The sequence below is a fragment of the Nilaparvata lugens genome, chromosome 13, assembly GCF_014356525.2.
Source record: "Nilaparvata lugens isolate BPH chromosome 13, ASM1435652v1, whole genome shotgun sequence".
In the NCBI taxonomy this organism is placed as follows: domain Eukaryota; kingdom Metazoa; phylum Arthropoda; class Insecta; order Hemiptera; family Delphacidae; genus Nilaparvata; species Nilaparvata lugens.
Genome location: NC_052516.1, coordinates 1,310,187 through 1,337,849, shown reverse-complemented (window position 1 = coordinate 1,337,849; position 27,663 = coordinate 1,310,187). Strand labels below are relative to the sequence as shown.

Below are 27,663 nucleotides of genomic sequence, written 5' to 3'. Positions count from 1 at the left end.
GAAAATATTCGAGCCCTGAGACCCAAGGAAGAGTTTCCAACAGAGTTGCAGAGTTGCAGATGCTGTATGCGTGGAACAGGTTACTCCGCGAGTTTTTCTGAGTCTAGACTTTGAGGGTCTCTCTGAGTTCGGTCTCTCAGAGTCTCTCTCACATCTGACTCTCAGTTGCAAGACTCTCAGTGCCGTGTAGAGAGCAACTCAGTTCGTATCTCGAGGAGTTTTGTGTTTGTTCCGCGGTTTCTCCTTGTTTGATTTGATTGTGATTTGAATAATTAGTGTCACCTTCGATATTTCAAGTTTTCATCGAAATTTCTGGTTGGTTTGATTTGTGATTCGAATAATTAGTGTTACCTTCAATATTTCAAGTTTTCATCGAAATTTCAGTTGTTTTTCATGACGATCCAATTTGTAGCGCGTTCTTTACAGTTATTTGTTTGGGAAATTCGATTCTTCACTTGTACTCTTCCAGTTTATTGATGCATTTTGTGAATTACTTCAGTTTGAAAAACATTTTGTGTTCTTCCACTTGTGGATGTGTGTTTTGAGAAATCGATTTTCACTAGTTCTCATATAATTTTACCTGAGAATCCCAAGAAGTGGTCAACTGAATCAACTTGAAAAGATTGGGGAGTCCGATCTCACTAGGCATCAAACCTGCATCCATGTAGAAACCAATCTGAAGATAGCTGTTTCTCTTTGTTCTTTTTTTCTGGAAAACCTATTTTCCTCATCAATGAGAAGATTTTTATTGGAAATTGCAATTGACTAACTGCTGGAATATTATAGGAATAGTAATCAATTCCCAACAGTTTTTTGTTCTTGTAATATTCACTAAGGGCCAGTTTCCGAGCTCGGGATTTGGCTAAGTTCTAGACTTTGAGCAGCTGGAGTCAGAAAATTGACTTTACGAAACGGGGCGTAGTCGTAGTCATTGTCATAGTCACGTTTGAATTCAATTTTGAAAAAATAGAAAATTGAACACAAAATAAAATAAAGAGAAAAGAGTGTAAAGTTCCAGCTATTTTGATATATTTGGGAATGTTTAATATCGTGAAGGGAAAACGTTTCCAATTATAGAAGTGAGAAAATAAAAACTGCGACTACGCTCCGTTTTGGAAAGTCAGTTTTCTGACTCCAGCTGTTCAAAGTCTAGAACTTAGCTAAATCCCGAGCTCGGAAACCGGCCTGAGTTTCATATAATTTGTATTACCAGTGATCTAAAAAAGATTAATAATATTATAGAATTAGTCAGGGTTGTCAATCTTTTAATGCCTTGAATAATCAAGGTCTCATATAATAAAATTTTCTTTGGAGTTGCAAAAATCTATTGATATAACCTCATTGTTTCAGTTGTCACTGATTGTCTTTTACAATCATTGAGACTTTAAAACAAATTTTTTGTTAGAGCTTCTACTGTATAATTTTAAGTGTCTCGTGATTTTTATTTAATCTTTTGATTCTATGTGATGTACGTCCTACGACTTATTTGAAATATTCAATGCAATAATTGATTTCTTCTACTCTCCTCATGTAGGAAGCACCATATAAAATCTGCCTCAGGGGACAAATAGCGTGAGTGATTTTAGAAGATAGCTTTTGGGGAACACTGTGAAAGTTAATAGAGTTTGATAGAAATTTCAAACAAAACCTTCATGGATAATTCTACCAGTTCATTATTAATAGATTGTGTTATTTGTGCCTGTGGATTGTGTTTGTTTTGTATTACGAGTTCTATTATTTTATTTCCACGACGAACAGTGAATTAATTGAATAAAATGAATAATAAACAGTACTATGCATAGAAAACTCGAGCATTATTGTAGTGCAGTAAGTTTCCAAATGTGAGTGTATTTTACAATATTTTTAAATTCACTATGTCAGCTTGGATCAATATCTTCAATTAATCTACATATATATATATATATAAATGAATGTCTGTATGTGTGTTTGTATGTTTGTTTGTTTGTTTGTTTTTTGTTTGTTTGTTTGTTTGTTTGTTTCTTTCTTTCTTTCTTTGTTCCCTATAGACTCGAAAACTACTTGATAGAACGGCATGAAACTTTGGGAATAAGTTGTGGGAAGATTGGTGATGGTTCTGACCAGAAATGTTAATAGAGGGGCTAATAATAATTATTTATTAATCCAATTTACAGACCTATGTTTCGAATCTTCGGCCGAGCGGCTACCTATGATTTAGCATCTAAAGTTACCAACTGTATAATAAACACGTCACCCTGTGATAAATTGTGTACTGGTATTAGAACGGGTATTTGAATGGTATTTGAATGAATTTGTACTGGTATTAGAATGGTAGTTGGAGTTGAAGTTAGTGTAGTTGATTGGTACCAGCTGTAGATAATCGTTCCTTCGAAGACCTATACAAATAATTATCACTCCCCTATCAGTGAGAAACTGGAAATGTTGGAAAAAAAATAATTCATCTCATGAAATAGCGTTGTTAATATTGCATTCATTAATTACTGAAGAATGACAGACTAAATTATTTTTCCGAATTCATCTTAGCTTATATTCATCCTAAAATGGAAGATAGAAAGAATATGGAATTCTGAGTAATTCATCGTACATCGCATATTTCCGGACCATCTATAACAACTACGAAAACATTAAATTCATCTTTGAACACACTGATTCAACCTATCTATTTTGTTATTTCAACACTTGACTGTACTGATAGATATTACCATAGAGAAACAATAGCGTAAGTAGATATCCCATGGTATAGGACGTTATGTCGCAACTTTTACTGTTATCTCAAGCCGATTATTGTCGACCTTTACTGTTTGACCGGGTACAAGTGTATGAACGGAACAATATGAGAGACTACCAGCGTCATAAAGCTTCACAAGAAAGAACTACGTGGACTATCAGTTCGAGATAACAGTAAAAGTTACGACATAAACGCCCTATACCATGGGATATCTACTCATGCTATTGTTTCTCTAAGATATTACCAGCAATTGATTGAGAAGAATATGTTTCGGAGTAATAAATGCTGCATGACTAAGCACATAGGAAGTCTGTATTGAGATGTGAATGAAAATATTGATTGTCAGATAAATTTCATGATTCACCAAATAAAGTCACATGTGTGACATGAGATACATTGACGAAGTTCGCCGGGTAAGCTAGTCATAAAAATATTCTTCATCTCATTAATTACATAATTTACATATGCCGTTCATCCATACTATAAATAAATGAAAGACTTGGGCTTTTACATGTACGGAATACTGAATTAATATCATGAATTCGTTTTCAGAGTGTCTCTAGAGTTTTCACTTTGAGTTCTTCTCAACGTTAATGATGGCTTCCATCCAATTCAATTCTCCTGCTTGTATTTGTTAGTCTCTTCATTACTTCATCTCCCCATTTTAAAAATTAACATTTTATTTGATTCAAGAGACTAGAAATCATCGCAAATTATTGATGATGACAATATTTTACCACTCTTCGAAAGTGTTGAAGCCCTTATAAGAAATTCAAAGGTTTATGTTCTCATCCTTGTTAGATACACCACAGATCTAACCTGTTTGATCTAAACAGATCTTCAGTGAGGTCCATGTTATAATGACAGTGGAGAAAGATAGGAGAACAACGTTGCCGATCCTCACTGTCTTGTCAATGCCTTCTATTGGCGGTAGCTGATACAGGTTTATTGATGTAATATTAACTGTTCATTCCCGTTTAAAAAAATCAATTATATTTTATTCTGCAAGAAATAATATTATTCAATAATTCCGTAATTAAGATAAAATATTTTGTTAATTAATTATTAATTCTACATAGTTAAAAGCCGATCTGGCAACAGAGCTAAGCGAAAAGAGATCTGCTTTGTTAAATGATAGACAAGGTTAGAGATACCATTGCTAATGTAACACTGTCATTATTGACCGAGCGAAGCGAGGTCTAAGATTCAAGTCGACGGTTTGGCATTTCTCTTAATGTTTAATGTTTGAATGTTTATATGTTACGCATTTACGGCGAAACGCGGTAATAGATTTTCATGAAATTTGACAGGTATGTTCCTTTTTTGATTGCGCGTCGATGTTATACAAGGTTTTTGGAAATTTCGCATTTGAAGGATAATATAAAAGGAAAAAGGAGCCTCCTTCATACGCCAATATAAGAGTAAAAAATCAGACTATAGAATTATTCATCATAAATCAGCTGCCAAGTGATTACACAGATGTGTGGAGAAGCCAGTCTATTGATGTATTTCCATAAGGTGTATAGTTTCAAAGACCTTAAAGAGATATAGACCCACATGCCTATGCCTTCCCAATGATAGATCTTACTTGAAATTGAAGGCCGCCATTGGGGTATTTTAGCACGAGATATTATATAATATTTATTTGTAATACTATAGATCACAAAGGCATGGTGGCATTGGTATGTAATAATCTTATGGGTTGCCCCCTCAATGGCGGATTTCAATTCCAAGTACGACATTAGCGCTGCATGTGATTCTATGCATCTTTAGGCCTTTGGTTTCAATCAGGTACTTGTGGATGAGAATACTGCGTGAGGTCTACTGTTCACAGAACTACTAGTAACGTGGACTTCACTATAACCTGATCTATTATTTTCATTTAGTCCATGGTTATACCACAGATCTTTTTCACCTATGATTATAACTATTTATGGGCGAGTTGTTAACCAATGGCTCTGTTAGCTGTGGGTGACTTCCTAACTCTACCTCCATTGTATTATTATTAATCCCATCATCATCATTATCAACTAGGCTTAAAATACTTCTAGAAAGTCACCTTTTATAAAGTAATAAATAGATAAATGGAACGACTCTGCAAGTGGGCATTAGTCTATGATTATACATTATACATTATAATAATGATACATTATACACATTGTTAAGTGACACATACCTAGCTACATTTTTACTGTTGTATAAATTAGAATTGGAACCGTTTTGGGCTTATAAGCCTGTCGTACTCTTCTGTAAGTTGCATAATTCTGAATGATTAAATAAATACATCATTATCATTCCCTTTATCAGTTTGAATTTGAAGCAAAAGTTTACGGAAATTAATGAAAACGTAATACAGGAATTTCAGTGTTTCCACAAGGGAAAATCCAATCAAATCAAGTCTCACATCTGTTAGGCACAATTCAACATCAAAAACTCCAGCTTTTTTTGTATTGAGAATAGAGCGCACAAAACAGCTACAGTGTAATTCACTAAATTCTGTCAGAAAAGATTGAATCGGAATCCAATGATTCGTCTTATAAGGAAAGCTGAAAATTCAAACCTTCAATAAGAATCACTTTCAACTGTCAGCATTATTGGAATGGAAAGAATTGATGGTTTTTATGAAGAATGCTGACAGTTTGTGGTGAACCTAACTGAAGCAATATTCGAAAAAAGATGACCATTCTTAGCGAACAGCCGTCTCTTTTGTTTACTTTTGCGATTTTATTTTTATCCATTTTTCCGCTCAAAACACGTTGGCCTTAAAACAGCCAGCAACACCAACTAATTGTTTTAGAAAAAAACCACACATGCTTTATTTTTGGAACATGAACATCCTTTATCAAGTCCCTTACAACTTACTCAACTTTTGTTTAGTCGAGAAGTTGATATTGAATAGAATAGAATAGAATCTTTATTGCATCAATATCTGAGGTCTTCAGATACAATACAAGTGTCAAATATAAACAACATGATACAAAATACAAATATATTACATCAGTAAGTTACACTATCAGTACCCTATGATAATATGTCACCTGATTTTCACTTATAACCGAATATTCCTAGCTAATGTATAAAAATCTTCAATCTGTTTAAAGGGTTAGCTGCTAAGAAACGTTTCATATGATTTTAAAAGTTCCATCTATATATTATATAAGAGCGGATTGGCACTCACTGACTGACTGACTGACTGACTCACTCACTCACTCACTCACTCGCAGAACTAAAAATCAACCGGACCAAAGACGTTCAAATTTGGTAGGTATGTTCAGTTGGCCCTTTAGAGGCGCACTAAAAACGGATTTGGAAAAATTTCCAAAGATATGCCAAAAATCTGCATTTTTCCAGCGTTTGTTAGCGCTTTCTCAGCTTTATCGAGAACAAATGATCAGAAAATGTTCAAATTTAGTACAGCTAGGGTGTAATAATGTTGTGTTAGAAGGAATTTGAAATAACGCCAAATATACGCCCAAAATTAGCGTTTTTTGCGTTTTCTCAGTTCTTTCATCAAGTGATCAAGTGATAGACAGAAAAAGTCCAAATTTTAGACAGAGGTCAGGTAGGGTCTAAAAATGTTGTGATGAGGTGACTTTAATATTTCATCAATGATACGCCCAAAATCAGCGTTTTTCTCAGATTTTCTGCGTTTTCTCAGTACTTTAGACTTTCTGATCGAATGAAGCATGCTCAAATGAAAAATGCAGGCGAGCGAAGCGAGCCCGCTGATCCCATTTCTGGACGATCCAGTCGGGGGTCCTCCACGGCTAGTTCTCCATATTTCTAAGATCTTCAGGAAGTGAATTAAACAATTTTATTGATAAAAATAGAAATGTTTTTTGTGCACTAGAAAAAAACTTAAGATATTGTGGTGATTATTCATATTAAATAAAGAGACTAAGAAATTGTAGGAAAATACAAATATGTGGTTTTGGGATGTAAAACTTTGTGGTGTAAAATTGTGATATCAAACTTTGTGGTGTCAAATTTGTGGTGTAAACCACATATTTGTGGTTTTTGACAATATTTCTTAGTCTTTTTAGTTAATACTCACTCAACTGTTTCCAAAAACTATCAGAGATACTCTGATAGAGTTTACTAGAAGAACATTGATACATATCTCATGTATTCAATCTTGGAACATGAGTATTTTTCTACCTATGCTAATCTTTTAGTTGATAATTATAATATTGGGCTTGGGGGAGCTTTGAATGCGCATTTCACAAAACTTTCATTATTCAAAAACATCTTTTAAAAACTATTCTAGGCAAACCCAGACTTTTTCCAACAAAAGATTTATTCAGGGAGTTCAAGGTTTTAACAGTTCGACAACTTTTCATAAAAAATTTGGTACTATAATATTATAAAAAATAAAAATTTTTGAACCTCGAGAATCTCTTTTGGGCTTGCGCCCCGCGCGAGACATTTTCCAATTGTCAGAATGGACTTGAATGTGTGTAGGAGACAGTTTTTTATATTTCAAATAAATTAATAAACTAATTTTCGTCTACTCATGGTTGCAGTTGACTACCTACCTCTTATCGTTCTCTCTTCTTCATTCTCCTTCTTCTTCGTCTTCTTCTTTCTTCTTGGCCTTTTCCGTCTTTCTCCTTCCGTCCTTTATTTTAGTATCCTCTTATTATTAAGTACTAGTTTTATTCTGTATTTTTTTCAAGAAATTTGTTTTGGATCATTTTTGTTAAATATTTTTGAAAACCATTTATATTGCAACTCACACCTGCGCACAGGGTTTCTTTGCAGGTGTAGATTCTTATATATATATATATATATATATATATATATATATATATATTTTCTTGTCTTGAAATTGTTGTATATTTTTGAGAATCAATAAATTTGAATTTGAATATATCATTTTGTTATCATGGCGAGTCTGTTGCTTAAGTAACCATTTTGTGACACCGTCGAGTGGGAGGAGACTGTCTAGGGACCAATGGCAAGTGTCATGCCCTTGACCAATAGCAGTACTCGCCTACTAGTATAAATTCTGCTGCTCTTGTATTTAGTTTTAGTTTATCAGAGATTGACAATGGAAACCGGTCTTGCTAAGTATCAATAAATCTGTAGTTTTTTGACAATTTCTTAGTCTTTTTCATTCAATGATTATAATATACGTTTTCTTTGTTACCAAAATGCTTGATGGATATTCTTAGACTGGCCACTAACGACAGGGCAAGTGTGTAGAACATGTGTTGCACAGAACATTTCATTTCTTTGAACGAAAAATATATTCACGAGGAAGGTTTCGAAAGAGAAATAGAAGCTTATAGCATAAAATGAACAACCAATAACGATAAATAAACTGCTGGAGAATTACAAAATAATATAATGATACAAGAATAATATTCAACCTCGAATGAAGCAGCAAAGAAAAAATGTAAAAAGAAAATCTAAGAGACTTCACCCAACCTCAAAAATTTTGTTTGAAGCCTTACGCTAATGACACAACTTTTGTGAATACACATTCATTTTATTTATTCATTTATTCATCTATTGTATAAGCACACATGTTCGACACACTTGTCTCCCCGTTATGTCGTTAGTGGCCAGCCTCAAGGTACGTATACAGACTTATGCACCACGAACACGCACATTTCAGTCCCCATCAGCTGTTGCTATTCTTTATATATCTGTATTTGAACCAGTTAGATACCGATATAATAACCATAGCATCAGCTGATGAAAAGTGAGATGTGCGTGTTCCTAGTGCAGAAGTGTGTACGCACCTTCACACAGATAGAACAAGGAACAATTCATGATGGATCTGAGATAGATTCATCCATTCTATTGAAGATTCATTGGATTGAATAATTTGTATTTTTGTCGAATGTTTGGAGTGTGTTTGTACCGTACGCAGCTTCATACAGATAGAACGAGAAACAATTAATGATAGATACGAGATACATTCATCCATTAGTATTATTATTATTCCATTTTTCATCACATTACTATGTTTTTCATCAAAATCGGTCTATGACAAGACTTGATGAATATTCTTCTGCTAGGTTTAAGAATGCCCTAACCATTGATACAGTGTTGAGCATCACTGCCTTCTGCATCAAGTAGATCTTGTTTCTCGAGGCACCCAGATGACTTAGGTTTGCAGTCACTTTTCCCCCCATCAATCCAACTGCAGATATTATGACTGATACGATTTCCACTTTCTCATGATGCCAGATATCTTTATCTCAGCTGCCAGGGGAGATACTTGGAAATCTTTCCACTGTAGTAGTGTTATGGCAGCATGGAATGCCTACATCTATTAGACTGTTTCCCTGGTCAGCTTATTCATCAGGATTGAATCTGGCCTGTTATGTGGAATCGTTCTGTCAGTCAGCACAGATCTGTCCCAATACAGCTTGTGGGTATTGTTCTCTAGGATTGAAGTTGGAGCATATTGATAGTAAGGAACTTTCAATAATAATAATAATAATAATAATAATAATATAATAATAATAATATAATAATAATAATAATAATAATAATAATAATAATAATAATAATAATAATAATAATAATAATAATAATAATATAATATTATTATTATATTTTTGTTGTGTGAAGCCACAAATTCTGAGCAGTGCTCAAGTGGTATACAACATGTCATTTTTAGAATGATCGAGTCACATGAATGCTCTAAAACACTCCTCAATGGTATAAGGACAAGCCTCTACCAGTGTCCTAATTATCTTTGATATGCATAACTTATAGCTGCTACACAGCCTTTTATCCTCGGGAATGCAATTAAAACACTTGAGTCCTGAATAATACGGTCCCTTTTCGAGAAGAGTCAGTCTATGGATAGGGAACTGGAATAATCCTGTATTTCACCTCGTGTTTCATAAGTATTACAAATTCGGTTAGCATTAAAAATATTCTTGTTTTTCTATTGATTCTATTAAAGATTCATTGGATTGAATAATTTATATTCTTGTCAAATGATTGAAGATGAAGAAATTTGTTCTTATCATTAGCAATAAATTATACAATTCTCAATATCACCCTTCTTATTTCTGATCTATACATTCTTATCCATCCTTCTTATTATCCAACACTCTCCTCAACAGAATTGATTGTTAACATTAATTGATAACATTGATTGCTTGCAATATCGATGTCTTGTTCTGTATTGTTTTTGAATTATATTATAGAAAGATTTTTATTTCACAGAAACACAAGTGATGGTGCCTTTGATGAAGAAGTTGACATGTGATCTCCTGGATCCACTGAAAAAGTTGAAGAAGAAGAATGTCTCGTTCAGTCTACCCGCCGACGTTGGAGCAGCTACAGGTAAGAGCATTATCCTTTTACGAAAATATCTACAGAATATTGAATTTAATTTGATTTTTATGTCAAAAAAATGTTTAATTTAAATCAAAATACTTCGAAACTGAAATGTCCATAGTAAAGCTTCAAGTAGAACCTCCATAATCAACCTCAACTGAAAAGTACAGCTCTGGACAGAAAACAATGGAAAGCTTCCTACCAATTGAATGATTGCTGCTAAAGAAGAATAATTATATTGTTGCCTTTATTAATATATCGAATGATCAGTCTGTTTATTCTTTTTAGACTATTTATATTATTTTCTATTATTTTACAAAGGCGACTTTCTAGAAGTATTTTAAGCCTGGGTGATGATGATGGGATGAATGAAGAATGGGATGAAATACAATGAAGGTAGAGTTATGAATGAATAGAAGTTGTATTGTTTGCTCTATCGAATGAATTAATAAATAAATAAAAAAATAGTTATTTGACTCAATAAATCAATCAGTGACAATCGAGAAAGGACTTGAACTTCTCATCTTTTTGCAAAAATAGGAGCTGCTTGAAATTCTTTTTCAAACTACTTGGAAGAATTCAAACGAAAGACTGAAGACGCTTTCAAAAACTTGAATACGCATCTAAACTGAACCACTTTCCCTGGAGAGCAAGTGGCATTAATATTTGCAAAAACTTTCAAGTCGTGCTGACTTTCAAGTTCGAACGAGATTTCCGCATTTCATTCAAAAATTATGGTCGATTTTACAGTTTGCAAACGATCGGCGACAGTCAAACATAAACTTAGATTACTGTTAATCGAAGAAGATAAAACCTAAATTGGCGTTGAAAGAAGATTTTATTAAACTGGGTAACAACAATTTTGATAAGGCAGAGGATATCAATCTCCTAGAGAATAGAAGATGGAGAAAAAGAGACAGAGAACAGGAGAAGAAGAAGAAGAGAAGAAGAAGAAGAAGAAGAAGAGAAGAAGAAGAAGAAGAAGAAGAAGAAGAGAAGAAGAAGAAGAGAAGAAGAAGAAGAGAAGAAGAAGAAGAAGAAGAGAAGAAGAAGAAGAAGAGAAGAAGAAGAAGAAGAGAAGAAGAAGAAGAAGAAGAAGAGAAGAAGAAGAAGAAGAAGAAGAGAAGAAGAAGAAGAAGAAGAAGAGAAGAAGAAGAAGAAGAAGAGAAGAAGAAGAAGAAGAAGAAGAAGAAGAAGAAGAAGAAGAAGAAGAAGAGAAGAAGAAGAAGAAGAGAAGAAGAAGAAGAAGAAGAAGAGAAGAAGAAGAAGAAGAAGAGAAGAAGAAGAAGAAGAAGAAGAGAAGAAGAAGAAGAGAAGAAGAAGAAGAAGAGAAGAAGAAGAAGAAGAAGAGAAGAAGAAGAAGAGAAGAAGAAGAAGAAGAGAAGAAGAAGAAGAAGAGAAGAAGAAGAAGAAGAAGAAGAAGAAGAAGAAGAAGAGAAGAAGAAGAAGAAGAAGAGAAGAAGAAGAAGAAGAAGAGAAGAAGAAGAAGAAGAGAAGAAGAAGAAGAAGAGAAGAAGAAGAAGAAGAAGAAGAAGAAGAAGAAGAAGAAGCCGGTGTATGGAGGATGTTTGTTACTATAACAACAGCCTTGATAATAGTTTTTGCCGTCAATGAGCCAGTTTTCAATGCAAAACTACCGTTAATTGGACGATAGAGTAAGACCAACTTTCAACTGTCAGTATTCCACATAAATTAACATCAATGCATCCCATTTAACGAATGCTGACAGTCTGAGCTATGACTAACTCACTATAGAGCTCATGAAGTAGAATCTGAAACTTTGTTGAAGTTTTTAATAGTTGTTTTCGAAAACTAGTCAACAATTTTAATAATAATAATTTTCTAATTAAACTACAGTACTTTGTTTCCGTGTTGCAGGACTGAAACATGAGTTTCCTCCAATTAAAATCAAATCAAATCGTTCATTCATGAAGAATATTTGAAATTTTATACATCAACTATTAAAAATATTTGAAATATTTCATATCTGAAATTCGTTAGAGTTATTATATCCCTTTGTTTCGATTGCTCAGTCTTTAGAAGCGAACATCTTCATAGCGAATAGACATTGACCAATGAGATTGCGTTGAAAGTGGGAGTATCCTCCTACTCGCCTGTGATTGGTCAACGCTGTTTTGTGTCATAATAGCGTTCAAATCGGTATCCACCAATAGAAATTGAGGGACATGTTCCACGAAAATGAATCTTCCGTAGTCTACAGAATTCAATTGTGAACTGAAAACTCACTAGAAATTTATGATGGTAGGTCTATAAGAACTTATACTAGTTATTCGTTGTTCTATGTGATAATGATTGCTTGAAACCTTTTTTCATAATATGAATTGAAAAAATATAATTTGAGCCTATCATCTCCATTACGACAATGGCATATAGAATTGGGGTCGTTAGTTGCCCTTAGTTCAATTACTTTCACAGCATTTGAAATTTATTGCATCATATTTTCCTATCCATCCTATCGCACTTTTTTATCCATCTCTTCCAATATTTTCATCGTCTCTTCTTTCAAATCCTCTGTTGATTTCCTCTCCTCTTTTTAAAGTTTTCCTTATCCTTCACATCCTCCTTCTACATCATTCTATGCAGACACCATACTCCTTGTCACTCTCTCCCTCTGTATTCTTATTTCACCTCTATTCTTCCCTTACATATTTTATCTTCCCTGGATTCTCCAGTTAAAACAACACCAATCCGAATAATCCAAGACAAGAGTAATTCTAATAACACCTGAAACCGGTTAATCTTTTTCGAATAATTTTGTAGTAAAGCAAGTTCTTGTGTAGGCAACTTCAATATTATTGTGCTGTGAAAATGTGTTTTTAATGTTATCTCAGCTTCCTGTCATTTTGATTGGTAATTATTCTCTTTGAACACGTTCAATATTGCAGCAGAGATTCTAAGTTGATGTTGATGAGATATCAACGTGAAATGAAAATTAACTTAGCTTGCACACTGGAATAAGAAGGAACTATCAACGGTTATTACGCTAATATCAATCAGACAACTACTGAAAAACTTGAGCCCATCAAGTTGAATTGATGTATCATTCAAACAGATATTCCACTGAAATCTATATATACAGGGTGTTTCAGAAGTAGTGTCGAGAATTTTAGGGTATTGTACCTGGATGCTAGGAGACTACAAATGTCATATTTGAAGTGTCCAAAACTCAGCGGTTATCCTTATAGCTGCCATTTTGTTTTTTTCACTTAAAAATTTTTATCTCAAGAACGAAATGTTGTATTGATCTGAAATTTGGCATAATATTTATGCTATAAAGACTCAACTATAAAAAATAAAAAAAAATTTTTTCGTTGGAATTTTTCAAAATGGCGGCCATTTTAAATTTTTGATGGCGAATATCTCGAAAACCGTCCATTTTACAGAAAATTTACAAGAGACAAAAAAGTTAGCAAATTTTTCCACAATTCCAATGATACCTGATTTATTAAGATTGGTCGAAGAATAACAGAGAAATTAATTTTTTCGTACTGCATGCATGACCACTTTTCACCATTTAAAGATCAATATTAATTTTTTTTATAATTTCATGAAAACCGTTCTTATTACAGAAATATACAAGAATAACTTTCCTCCAAATTTTATTTTACATTGAAAAATATTAATTTCACTCAAATCGGTTCACTGATACTAATGCAGCAATTGCTCAAAATGCCGTCCTTCAACTTGATTACACAGTCTGCACCTTTCAATCATGGACCGTCGAACTGCTATAAAAGCATTTTCATCATCTTGAATGGCACCTGCTGCAGCAACCACTCTTGCCACAAGGTCTTCTTCGTTTTCTACTGGCGTGCTGTAAACAAGGTCTTTCATATGGCCCCAAAAAAAAAATCTAAAGGGTTGAGGTCAGGTGAACGTGCGGGCCACGGTACTGGTCCACCCCGCCCAATCCACCGCTGACGATAGGTCATGTTCAGAAAGTCCGTAACAACATTTCCGAAATGAGCAGGGCACCATCATGTTGAAACCAATATTATATCTGTTTGCAAGAGGCACATCTTCCAAAAGTTCTGGTAGTATGTCTCTTAAAAAGTAATGTACGTGGGAGAATTCAGACGATTAGGAAGAATGTATGGTCCAATCACGCGATTACCTAAGATACCCGTCCAAACATTCAGCGAAAATCTATGCTGATAACCACGCACTTTGACCTCATGAGGATTGTCTAAGGCCCAGACGTGACTGTTGCGAGAGTTGAAGATTCCTTCTCTTGTAAAGCTGGACTCATCGGTAAATAACACATTTTCTAGAAATTTGGTTGGATAATGTCTTGCTGAAGAAACCAACGGGCACAGTTTACTCTTGGCTCATAGTCGCGTTCAACCAATGAGTGAACTTTTTGAAAGCGGAAGGGGTGAAGTCTTTCCTTGTTTAGTACACGCCACACAGAAGAAGCACTTGAATTGATTTGCTTTGCAACTGCTCTCGTACTCGTTCTAGGATTGAAATCGAATTTCTGCAATACTTCCTCTTCAAAAGCAACATTTCGAACTGCTCGAGGCCTACCAGCAATTACCCTGTTCCGTTCAAATGAACCAACTTCTCTCAGCCGATTGTGAGTTCTTGTGAACACCTTGTCGGAAGGGAGACGGCGGTTTGGAAATGCAGCTGCATACATTCTTCTTGCTTCGGTCGCATTGCCAAGAGCTGCTCCATACATGAAGTGAATATCGGTGTACTCCAGCGAACTAAATTCCATTACAATAATTAAATATTTGTGTAGAAGCAACGTAAGAAAATATTGAAACTGGAAATTTAAGATAGAAATAAGACCTAGGAAACGTGAGACTAAGAAATAGGAAGCACTACATCTGGTTCTTTACTTTTAATGAAACAACAATACTTTTACAAGACAAACATTATCATCTGAAAACCATTGTAAAATCATCTGTTTGCCCATATGGAGCCATACCGAGTTTCAAAGCTTCATCTTAAATACATCTGGAATTAAAAAATAATATTGATCTTTAAATGGTGAAAAGTGGTCATGCATGCAGTACGAAAAAAATTAATTTCTCTGTTATTCTTCGACCAATCTTAATAAATTAGGTATCATTGGAATTGTGAAAAAATTCTAACTTTTTTGTCTCTTGTAATTTTCTGTAAAATGGACGGTTTTCGAGATATTCGCCATCAAAAATTTAAAATGGCCGCCATTTTGAAAAATTTCAACGAAACATTTTTTTTTATTTTTTATAGTCACTGTCGAAAGAGATTATAAAATATTCTGGCAAATAGACAACATTGCAAAGCGAGGGAGAGATAGTGCTATCTGTTTTGTTGTATGATAGGAAAGGACAGCAACAGTATTGTCAATCGTACACTGCCATTATAATGTGGACCTCACTATAGTGAGAATCATAGCAATAGCATTTTCAACCAGCTGAATTGTTGTAAGCTATTTGCCTGAGAACATCCCACTTCTATTGTTCTCGAAATAAAAAGTTGAATTCCGATGTTGGCAGGTTTCCTGGCTGACAACCCTTCACTTCCTGGGCAACCTCCTAAGCCCAGTCCCAGCCGGCTTCCTGATGGACCACTGGGGTCGACGTACCACTCTGACGGTGGCCTCCATCCTGCCAGTGGTGGCGTGGCCTGTGGTGGCCCTGTGTGACACCACCACTCAGCTGGTGGTGGCCTGGTTTGTGGTGGGCATGTGGTCCGGTGTCGTCTACACTGTGGTGCCTGTCTATCTGGGAGAGATTGCCAAGCCGCAACAGAGAGGGTTGTTGGGGACTCTCTTCTCAGCTGCTAGGTAATGTAGTGTGCAATTTTTCTCCTCCTTCTTCTTCACCTTCTCCTCATCTTCATTTTATCATCTATTTCTTAAGTTTGGTTCGATTTTAATTTTATATTGTCAATTTTCTGTGAATGTTACCATAGGAGACAGCCTTGTAACAATATATTGTCAATAAATATCTTATCTTATCTTATCTTTCTTTCCTATTCCCCAACCTCCACTACATCATCACCTTCTACTTCTTCCTTCAACTCATAATGCATCAACATCTTACTCTTTATCCTTCTCTTCCTCCTTCACCAGCTCCTTTTTCTCTTGCTCCTCATTCTATACCTCTCCCTCCTCTTTCTCACAACCTTCTCCTACCTCCTTCCTACCCTTCCAGCTCTTCCTCCTCCTCATCTTCCTCTTTCCCCTCTTCCACATTCATCATCACCTTCTTCTTCTTCCTTCTACTCATAATTCATCAACATCTTACTCTCCTTATCCTTCTCCTCCTTCACCTACTCCTCCACATTTTTTTGTCATAGTCATTCAATCTCAGCTGTTTTTCATGCATGAAATCAAGCCGGTAAACAGCTGTTTGCCGAAAAAATAAACATTATGATTCTCATTACAGCATACTCTACCGTAATGAAACCATATGTTTTCTTTACAGTCTAGTATGTTTCCTAGTTTCCTAGAACAGCAAAACTGCTACAAAAAACCACCTTCAGCACTCCAGGTCGAAGTTTTGTCAACAAAATTACTGACTCGGAATTTGTAAACTAGGTTATGTTCATAGAATGCATGTAGTAACTTCAGCACAAGCAGGTAATGTTTTCTATTTCTCAATTATTCTTCTTTGGATTATTATGACAAAAAATAGTGTACTTTACTTGGACGTGAATGTTATTTGCAGTGCTCAAATGGAATTCTAGTCTCGGCTAACGCCTCGACTAGAAACATCATTCTCGCCTGCGAAAGGCCCCTTCCCATCCATGTGACGTATGATACTATTAATACACTTCCTCCTCTCAGCTCTCACAATTTTCCCTCTTCTTTCTCCTCCATCTCATCCATCATCATCATCATCATCTTCTTCTTCCTTCTCAACCTTATTCATCATCACCTTCTTATACTCCTCCTCCCTGTCTCTTCTTCTTCTACATCGTCCTCTGCTTCTTCTTGCTTTTTTCGAGAACTATCCTGACCATTAACTTCCGCTCCTAGTCTCAAAAACATAAATTTTTAAAATTATATATTTACTCCACAGACGCCTTGGAGCCGCAACCGAGTTTGTCCTGGGGCAAGTTCTCACCTACCGCCAGCTGGCCCTTATTTCGGCCCTTCCCGCCATTCTATCGGCCTACTGCTGTTGAGGGCCCCCGAATCGCCCTACTACCTGCTCAGACGACGAAGGGACAGGCAGGCTGCAGGTGAAGCCCTTAAACAGCTGAGACCGATGCATGAGTCGCATGACCTTGAACGGGAGCTGGATGACATTGAGAGGTTCGTCAACGAGCGTACTAAGGGAGGTGAGTTAACATTTTGTTAATAACTACTGCTGCTTATCATCTGATGAGCGTACAGACTTATGCGCCACGAACTCGCGCATTTCACTGTTCATCAGCTGATGCTATTCTCATTACGGTATATCTGTGTACAGAAACAGTAGGATACTATATATAGTGAGCTCCACGTTATAATGACAGTGAAGAAAGATAGGAAAAAAGGTTCCTCTTCTTGTCTTCTATAGATGGTAGCTGATACAGGTTTATTAATGTAATATTAACGGTTCATTCCCATTTAAAATCAATGATATTTCATCAAGCAAGGAATTATATTTTTGAAAAATTAAGATGAAATATTTTGTTAATTAATTGTTAATTCTACATTGTTAAAAGACGAACTAGCAACAGAGCAAAGCGAGAAAGAGATAGCGCTATCCACTTTTTTGAATGATAGACAAGGATAGCAATACCATTGCTAATCAAACACTGCCATTATAACGTGGACCTCTCTATAGTAAGCATAACATCAGCTGATGGAAAGAGAAATGTGCGTGTTCATAGTGCATAAGTCTGTACGCACTTTCAGATCTCTTCACATTTCGCTATGTGACTCCTCCGGAAGCCGTCCTATCTCCCAAAATTGAAAGCCACCCTACGCTGATGTGAACAGAACAAATAGCTTAGGTTTCACATTAGGAGATAGGACGTATTTCAGCTTAGCGTAGCTATAGTCCGTACGAAATTACTTTTGACTGGAGGAATATGGCGCAGAGAAATGGAAGGAGATCAGCCAATTACAGTGATGAGTGGAGTCATGAGAAGAAGCGCAGTTGCCAATTTTTCGATTAGACTCAGTCGACTGAGTGCTTTCAGACAGGAAACTTTGCATGTGTAGCATGAACACTAGAAACTAGAGAACGCTGACCGGTTCAGTGGCTCATCAGTGGATGAGTGATACAGTGATGAGTGGAGTCATGAGTAGAAGCGCAGTTGCCAATTTGTCGATTAGACTCAGTCGACTGAGTGCTTTCAGACAGGAAACTTTGCATGTGTAGCATGAACACTAGAAACCAGAGAACGCTGACCGGTTCAGAACGGGACCATCGCGCCTCTGTATCCCTACCTTTCTCTACTGCGCATATGTCCCTCCAAGTCAAAAACTCTAGAGACTCGTTTCTCAAGAATCGAAAAAAACATTTTTTTTTCAATTATAACACAACTAATTCCTTTGAAATCCTTTTACTTCCCTATTTGTACTCTGATACATTTTCAATTGGAATTTTCAATTTTTTTCAGGTTATAGGTCCCTGATAGCGACCGGAACCGGTAGACGAGCCCTTTTCGTGATGGAAGCTCTAGCAATACTCCAGCGCCTCTCCGATACGGGAGCTGTCATGGGATATATAGCGGCTTCCCTACCTCCTCGTCCCTTGCCTTTCTTAGAGAAACAACATGCTGTGATGGGGTTGGAAGCTGCTAAGTTGTTCACAGGACTTATATCTACTTGGTCATCGACCTCTTTACGAGGTAAACTATATTGTTATATTTCCATCTGCAGGTAAATTATAATTCTAATACCAGTTGATCGCTGTATAGAATACCTTTTCATTCTCTTTCCTTTCGATATCTGTTAACCCAATAATTATGTTCATTGTTTCAACTCTCAAAAATACTCAAGGGAGTATAAACACCTACAATAGATCCACATATTTCTCTTCCTCGTCCTAAAAGTGTACTACATCTTTCTCCATCTTTCTATTGTTCAGTACTATTATTATACAGTCTTCCATTTTAATACTAGTAGTTCTGCGAACAGTAGACCTCGCGCAGTTAAAACTACAGCCTCCATCAGAGTGAATATGTCCTGTCCTGACGTGTCGCGAGGTATCGGTGTGTACAGCTAATGGTTGTTTCAAATGTTGTATCGACAATAATTATTATCATTTGAATGCTAATAATTTGTTGTAAACCACTATGTTACTACAGTATCATCAAAAGCTTACCGAGTTGAAAGCAGAGAAAAGTCGGGAGAAAACTTCAAGTTATCAATTGCATGCCTCACTGCATGCAATTAATAGTCCACAAACAGCTGTTTTTTTCAACAAGTTAAATTGAGATATTGAATTGCATGCGCTATTGCATGCAATTTATAATCCACTCGACAGCTGATTTGTGATGAATATTTCTTTAGTCTGATCTTCACTCTAATATTGGCGTATGAAGGAGGCTCTTTTACCTGCCAAATTTCATGAAAATCTATTACCGCGTTTCGCCGTAAATGCGGAACATATAAACATAAAGAGAAATACAAAAACCGTCGAGTTGAATCTTAGACTTCACTTCGCTCGGTCCATTATTCAGTTATCAAAATTCATTCAAATTATACAATAAGATGTCTTAGAGTATCAATTATTGATCTCCATTCCAATACACAGTCATTACTTGGTAGTGGTGATGATATTCCATTTTGTCTTCTTTCCATAAATTCTCCACCATTTCTTCTCCAACAATTTTCAATTTCATTTTCAAGTAAATTGCATCCATCTATTCAGTAAACTTCATTTCAATACACAGTGATTCCAATTTTCAATTTTATATTCGTAAAATAATTATTGTTTCATTATTTTCAGTGAACTCCATTCCAATACACATTGATTATCATTACAGAATTGATTTCCAATTTTCATACTACTTTTTCACTGATTCTTTACTATCTCATTTTTCAGAAAATCTCTGATGCTGACTGCTTCTCTGGCTTGTACAGCTGCCATGTTCTGGTCAGGTACCTGGTACCTCCTCGTACCTACAGGAACCTACAACCTGCACTCTACTAACTACGATCTTCGCACAGGTAGGATATAATAATACCATAGATCAAAGATAGCATAAGAAGATATCCCATGATTTGTAGAATTCATTCAAAGTTTGGAATTTTGTATCAAATTATGGTGTTGTGTATCAAGTTGAGATGATACTGTATCATATTGTGTTAATACAGTATCATTTATGGTGATACCGTAGAGAAGAGATAGCATAAGAAGATGTCACATGGGGTTTGTAGAATCCATTTGGAGTTTTGAATTTTGGTACCAAATTATGGTGTTGTGTATGAAGTTGAGAGATGATAATGTATCATATTGTGTTGATACTGTATCATTTATGGTGATACCGTAGAGAAGAGATAGCATAAGAAGATGTCCCATGGGGTTTGTAGAATTCATTCAGAGTTTGGAGGTTTTGTATCAAATTATGGTGTCGCGTATCAAGTTGAGATGATACTGTATCATATTGTGTTGATACTGTATCATATGTAGTGATACCGTAGAGAAGAGATAGCATAAGAAGATATCCCATGGGGTTTGTAGAATCCATTCAGAGTTTGGAAGTTTGGAATTAAATAAATTATGGTGTTGTTTATGTACTTGAGATGATACTGTATCTTATTGTGTTGATACTGTATAATGTGTGGTGATAGACTGATAGTGTATCATATTGTGTTGATACTGTATCATTTATGGTGATACCGTGGAGAAGAGATAGCATAAGAAGATATCCCATGGTACAGGGCGTTTATATTCTAAATTTCACTGTTAACTCAAGTCGATAGTTCTGGTAGTTATTTTTTTGAAGTTATGTGGGGCTGGTAGTCTCTCGTACTGTGACGTTCTTACACTCTCATCCGGCCAACACTGAAATAATAGACAGTAGTCGACAGTAATCAGCTTGAGTTAACAAAAAATCGACTTGGAATTTGGAACATAAACGACCTATACCATTGGATATCTTCTCATGCTATCTTTTCTTTATGGTAAGTAACTACCTATAAGTACCAAGGTCTATAAATGCAGGTCATGACACAGTCCCGTGATGCATTGCAAAATCGCCATTTATGGGTTTCTTGTTCACCAATTTTCAAATTTATCAGCTGCTATCATTATAGATTGGAGACATGATGTGTTATTTGTTATATTGTTCAAGGGATATTGCTTGGCTTTTAATTTTAAAATAAATTGTCCCGACAGAATAATAATATTTCGATTCCAACTAGGAACTGAATTGTTGATTTTCAGATTTAATTGATCGGGAACTTAAAAGTTTTTTGAAGTTGGCCTTGCATATTTCTGTCTTGTCCCACATAATCCTTGAGTTACAAGAATCAGAACAGTTTTTAATAATAGATAAATGAATAATTGAAGCATTTATTATTGAAACTCCATTATTAAAAAATTGAAAACCTGAATTCACATATTATTATCTGAACTAGAATATTGTTTTCAAAATGCATAATTTTGTTACCAGCAAATAGAATTGAATTGGATTTTCAAATGTACTGCCATAAAGACCTCATAAAATGGCCGCTTCATAAGGAACACGAGTGTCATGACCTGTATTTATAGACCTTGATAAGTACTACTCTTGTATTCTATACTATTTCCATTAGATATCCTCTCATGCTATCTTTTCTCAATGGTACTAATTATAAGTACTGCCCTTGTATTCTATACTATTTTCAGTGCAATAAAAACAATGTCCTATTGTAGGTACAGCGTGGATGCCCTATGGATGTCTGGCCCTCCACCAAGCCGGCTACAGTCTGGGACTGAGTCCAGTGTTCTGGAGCTTGCGGTCTGAGTTGTTTCCCATGGCAGTGAAGGCTCAGTCATCGGCCATTACTACCACTACACTGGCACTTGTAGCCTGTGTGGTCAACAGAATGTTTTTCATCATTGCTCAGGTGAGGCTTTAAATTCTCGAACGTTCTGTCACAAGAAATGATCTCGTTTTCTTGAAATCGAGATATATCCACTCAGAGAACTCTAACGCTGCATGGCAATCCTATCGATGCAACTCCATACTAAAAAACTATATTTTAAAACAATTCCACAACTGGTGAGTCTGGCTTTTGTAATGATAACGATGAGTGAGAGATTGGAACCTGCCTCACCACATAATATTATCATTAATGAGAGAGTCGAAAAAATGCTCAATGAAAAGTCTATTAGTTTTTTTTCCACTTTTTGTGTAGTTGAGAAGTTGATATTGTGGTAGTTATTTATTTTGAATGGAAAAGACTTAGAAATGGTCAAAAACCACAGATTTATTGATACTTAGAAAGACCGGTTTCGGTTACTACACCACTGTCAATCTCTGATAAACTAAAATTGAATACAAGAGCAGCAGAATTTATACTAGTAGGTGAGTACTGCTATTGGTCAAGGGCATGAACGGACTGCTATGTACTGCTATGTCACACCGTTGAGTGGGAGGAGACTGTCTAGCTGGGCCAATGACAGGCGTTCATGCCCTTGACCAATAGCAGTACTCGCCTACTAGTATAGATTCTGCTGCTCTGGTATTTAGTTTTAGTGATCAGAGATTGACAATGGTGTAATAACCGAAACCGGTCTTTCTAAAATATCAATAAATCTGTGGTTTTTGACAATTCTTAGTCTTTTTCATTCAAGAAGTCTATTAGACTGACTAGTTGGCCTAAAATTATTGATCAAATTTCTTTAATTCTACAACAATGCCTCCTAATCATCATCAAAAAATCAATAATTATTTGAAAATTCAATTCAATTTTATTAAGCCAAGAGACTTTACAACTGTCCATGTCAACAGGTATTGAAAAATACAGAAAATAAATGAATAGTATAACACAACTCTGAGAAATACACCGTATGTAACAGCCTATTCGGTTCCTGTTTCAATATCTACAACTGTCAAGGGTATTTGTCTTTGTCGCATCATTCAATATTGATTAATTTTACCACAAACAAAATATAACATAAGATTCTACTCATATGGAATATTTTCTCTATAGCTGCCTACAGACTGAGCGTCAGGAACACGTGAATTTCACCTTTCATTAGCTGATAATATCTGTATTTGTACAGAAACAGTAAGCCCCGCACACACACACATCGATTTTTGTTCGTACGATTTTTTGCCGTCCTGATAAATTATATTAGATTGAAAGATAATTTCGACAGATGATGTCTGTCAAGTTCCATTTAATCTGATAGAATTCAAAAGGACGGCATAATATCGTATGAACAAAAATCGATGTTTGTGTGTAAAGTTTGAGGTACAGATACTTATTCATTTACATTAACCAATTTACAAATCAAATACATGATTGGAAAAAGACCAACAGGCCTAGCCTGTTTAAAACATAGCTGTATTGAACTGAGAGTTTTTTGATACTAATAGACTTGTGATAAGAGTTGATAGTTACTAGAACTCTCAATCTTTCCAAATAGATTATCAAAAACTTCAAAGGGAAGAGGTAAAAATCCATACTTTGTACTAGTAGTTCTGTGAACAGTAGACCTCACGCAGTGTTCTCATCCACAAGTACCTGATTGGAAACTATATAGACCTTATGGAAATACAGCAATAGACTGGCTTCTCCACACATCTGTATAATCACTTGTCAGCTTATTTATGATGAATAATTCTATAGTCTGATTTTTATGGTAATATTGGCGTATGAAGGAGGCTCCTTTTTTCTTTCATATTATCCTTGAAATGCAAAATTCCCAAAAACCTTGTATAAACGTCGACGCGCAATTCAAACATACCTGTCAAATTTCATGAAAATCTATTACCGCGTTTTGCCGTAAATGCGCAACATAAAAACATTTAAACAAGAGAAATGCCAAACTGTCGACTTGAATCTTAGACCTCACTTCGCTCGGTCAATAATAAGCCTAGCCTAGCATCAGCTGATGAAAAGTGGAATGCGCATGTTCGTGGTGCTCAAATCCGTACGCACATTATGATTTTACACTCCAAAACGAAACAGAAAAGCTTCTGAATCGAATAATACTTTAGTAAGAATACCCTAAATGAATTCAGTAACATCAAAGAAGTCCAAAACTTGAAGAAATGAATAATGTTTGAGATAAAAAACCATAATACACTATTGGGTGACAACGAAGCCACTTCAAGTAGAGTGCAGGCAGCCGAGATTAGATTTCTCCAAAGAACCAAGGGATGTGACAGAAGAGTTCATTTCAGGAAAGAATTGAATATCTGCAGCATGAATGAAAGAGTTACAGAGAATCGGCATCAATGGAGGGAGCATGTTTAAAGAATGTCTGCTAAGAGAATACGATTAAAAGTATATCCTATACTATTGAACGAGTATCTTCTGTTTATATGTTTAGATGTTTGGATGTTTAGATGTTTGGATGTTTGGATTTTTGGATGTTTATATGTTTGTATTTCACCGGATCTCGAAAACGGCTCTAACGATTCTCACTAAATTCAGAACATAGTAGGCTTATAATATAAAGATTCGATTGCACTAGGTCTGATCCCTGTGAAAACACTCTGAAGGACATTGAAAGGATAATTATTATTCAACCTTGGGAAAACAGCTGATAATAATTATTTCGTCGTCTGTTGGTGATGGAAGTGAGTGAGCGAGTTCATGTGTGTGGAACTGTGTCAAAATTATGACTCAGCTGTTGAACTTTTGTAATCATTTAATCAGGTACTCAGTGCCGGTTGCAAAGAGGCCGGGTTATTTTTAATCCTGATTAATTCCAGTAGATCCATTTTTTTGAAATGGTCTTCTCTGATTTAGTTCACGTGAAATTAATTAGGATTGAAATTTAACCGGTTTTTGTGCAACTGGGCCTTTGTGAGGGAAATTTTTGAATTCCTCTGGGAATTAATCTCAATTTACTGTGATTAGATAGAACATTTTATGTTTGAATGTTATGAATTTTATTATAATTTCTTCTTCAGTAATAATTTTTTTATGCTTTCGTACTCCAGAGCGAAGCTCTGTCCCCGATATTTAAATAAAATTATCAACCAGTAGGCAAAAGAGATTTCGGCAGACCATGCAAACGGTGGCAATAATAGGAATTTTCTATGTTCATTTGAATAATTTGCAAGAATTCCTTGTTTGTAAGAAGAATAAGAAGACACTATTTATAACTACAGTAACTTTCATTACATGATAACAGATTCATTTTTATTGCACCACAAAGTACTATCCTTGCACTATCTAAAGTACTTGCTCTATCTATTAATAAAGCTTCATATTTTTGTCATGATGCATGTTGTTTTCTGTTCCAGGAGTTCGGAATCTACCTAAACTACTACATCTTCTGTATCAGCTGTCTGCTAAACGCACTAGTGACTGTGTTCTTCGTGGTGGAGACGGGTGGAAAACGCTGAGTCAGATTCAGGATGACCTTGACGAGGCACCTTCCAAGGACAATGACGCATCAGCTGATACGAGGACACAGATACCAGCTGTTTGATCCAGGAATGACCATGGAATTGTATAAGTCAAGGGCAAGGAAAGATCAGCTGATATGAGCACTCAAAAGTTTGATTCAAAGATGACCTTGGAATAGTATAAGTCAACGAGTACTGTTTGAATCAGGAACGACCTTGAAATGTTTCCGTGAAGACAAGAAATATCGTTGATTGAGGACTCAAAGTTTGATTAGGCAAAGCTGATTCGCAGGGTTCTTCAAAATCTCAGGGTGTAATCTATAGGTACAGTAATGTACTGTACATTCTTGGTACTACACTCATCTTTATTCACACTGTGAATATGAAGTTGAGTATTCTTGTACTATACAAGCCAACTGTGATATATGCAATATTATATAGTGTATTTTAATATGATGTATTTTGTGTATATATCGTGCCATGTATTTATGAATAAAGTACAAATATGTCTAATTATTGTCTCATCATTTTATTGAGTATCACCATAATTACCAACATCGATTCTCTATGCTTATTCTTTGGCAATGGCCAAATTCTCATTCTGGAGCTTTTACAAAACAAATTTCTGAAATATATTTATTACTGTAGATATATAAGAAGTTTACTCTCCATTTGATTTCCCAACTGATACGCAGAGGTGTATATTTGGAATTGAAACATTAAAATCAAGGAGGGATGTCAGATCCCTTATTTTCCTTTACAATTTACTTAGCAATGAAATAGATTCTGCTTATTTACTTTCTAAGCTTAATATCTACATTCCATCCATGGCTCGTCGTTCTTCATTTTCTTTTCTTGTAACACGCTCCAGAACAGAAAGTCATTATAATTCTCCAATTAATAGAATCCAGAGGCTTTTCAATATCTCTTTTCTGGGCGCCTAGACGTCTTTGGGTTCTCTCGTGCTGGCAGATTCCCAACACTCTGAAGGGCTCAATTTACGATAGATATCTGTGGCCAGGTTTCCGTATGACATTTTTCTTTCTTTTTTGTGACTTTTTATTCTTCTCAGTGCCCATATGATTCTTTGTTCTTTCTGTATTGCTTGGTTTTTACCTATGTAAGATATTTTAAGTGCATATTTTCTCTTGGAAAATAGCTTCAGCAATAAATATAAGATAGGATTTTTTTTAATAAAAAAACATATTTCTATTTTAAGGCGCTTTTTTGTTATATAATTTATTTTCCTCTTATTTTATTTTACTCTTGTTTTATTCTCAGTTTGTTGTTTATTGTAAATCTAATGATTCAAGGAGACATATAAGGGTTTAACCTGTTGTCTCCATGTATGTATTTATGCAAATAAATAAATAAATATTCTAGTTACATTTTCATCATCAGTGTAAGTATGAATATGTGATAGAATACTATCATTTTGTTTATAGAATACTGTCGTTATGTTTGAAATTATTCTAGCAAGTCTAAACAGCGAATGCACAGAAAAGAGTGTAAGAGACTCAAAGGAATCTTTTGTATTTCCAGTGATGAATTACCAGCAGGTGAGAGAGACGTCTGACGTAGATAAAGATAAATTTTAATTATTAAATGTTTTATAAATTCCAACTTTCAAATGCTATTTTAAAGACCGAAACAGGCAACCATGTCTATATCGTGGAAGTCAGTAGAAGCAGATGACTAATAGATTATACCTAAGAAGTTATCATGGGAGAACAATGGAAAGAAATTTAGAAGGTAGAGACACTAACCAATGTGAATATTATCATAGAGAAACAATAGCATAAGTAGATATCCCATGGTATAGGACGTTTATGTCGCAATTTTTACTGTTATCCCAAGCTGATAGTCCACGTAGTTCTTTCCTGTGAAGTTTTATGACGCTGGTAGTCTCTTATATTGTGCCGTTCATACACTCTTACCCGGTCAAAACAGTAAAAATCGACAGTAATCGGCTTGAGATAACAGTAAACGTTGCGACATAAACGCCCTATAACATGGAATATCTAGTTACGCTATTGTTTCTCTATGATATTATTATATTGTTATTGAAATTTTACTTGTAATTTATTGATTTTTTCCATAATAGAAGATGAACTAACTATGTAATATAGGTTGTAGACTCATGCACATTAAATTGA

General features: G+C 35.2%; 1 protein-coding gene and 1 pseudogene across 2 annotated transcripts in view; one reads left to right on the top strand and one right to left on the bottom strand.

Moving 5' to 3' along the window:
- The window catches only part of LOC111054753 (EF-hand domain-containing family member C2), a 138,672-nt gene that overhangs the window by 38,525 nt on the left and 72,484 nt on the right, over positions 1–27,663 (bottom strand). The gene's annotated exons all lie outside the window — the stretch shown is intronic.
- LOC120353967 lies at positions 323–25,611 on the top strand (annotated as a pseudogene).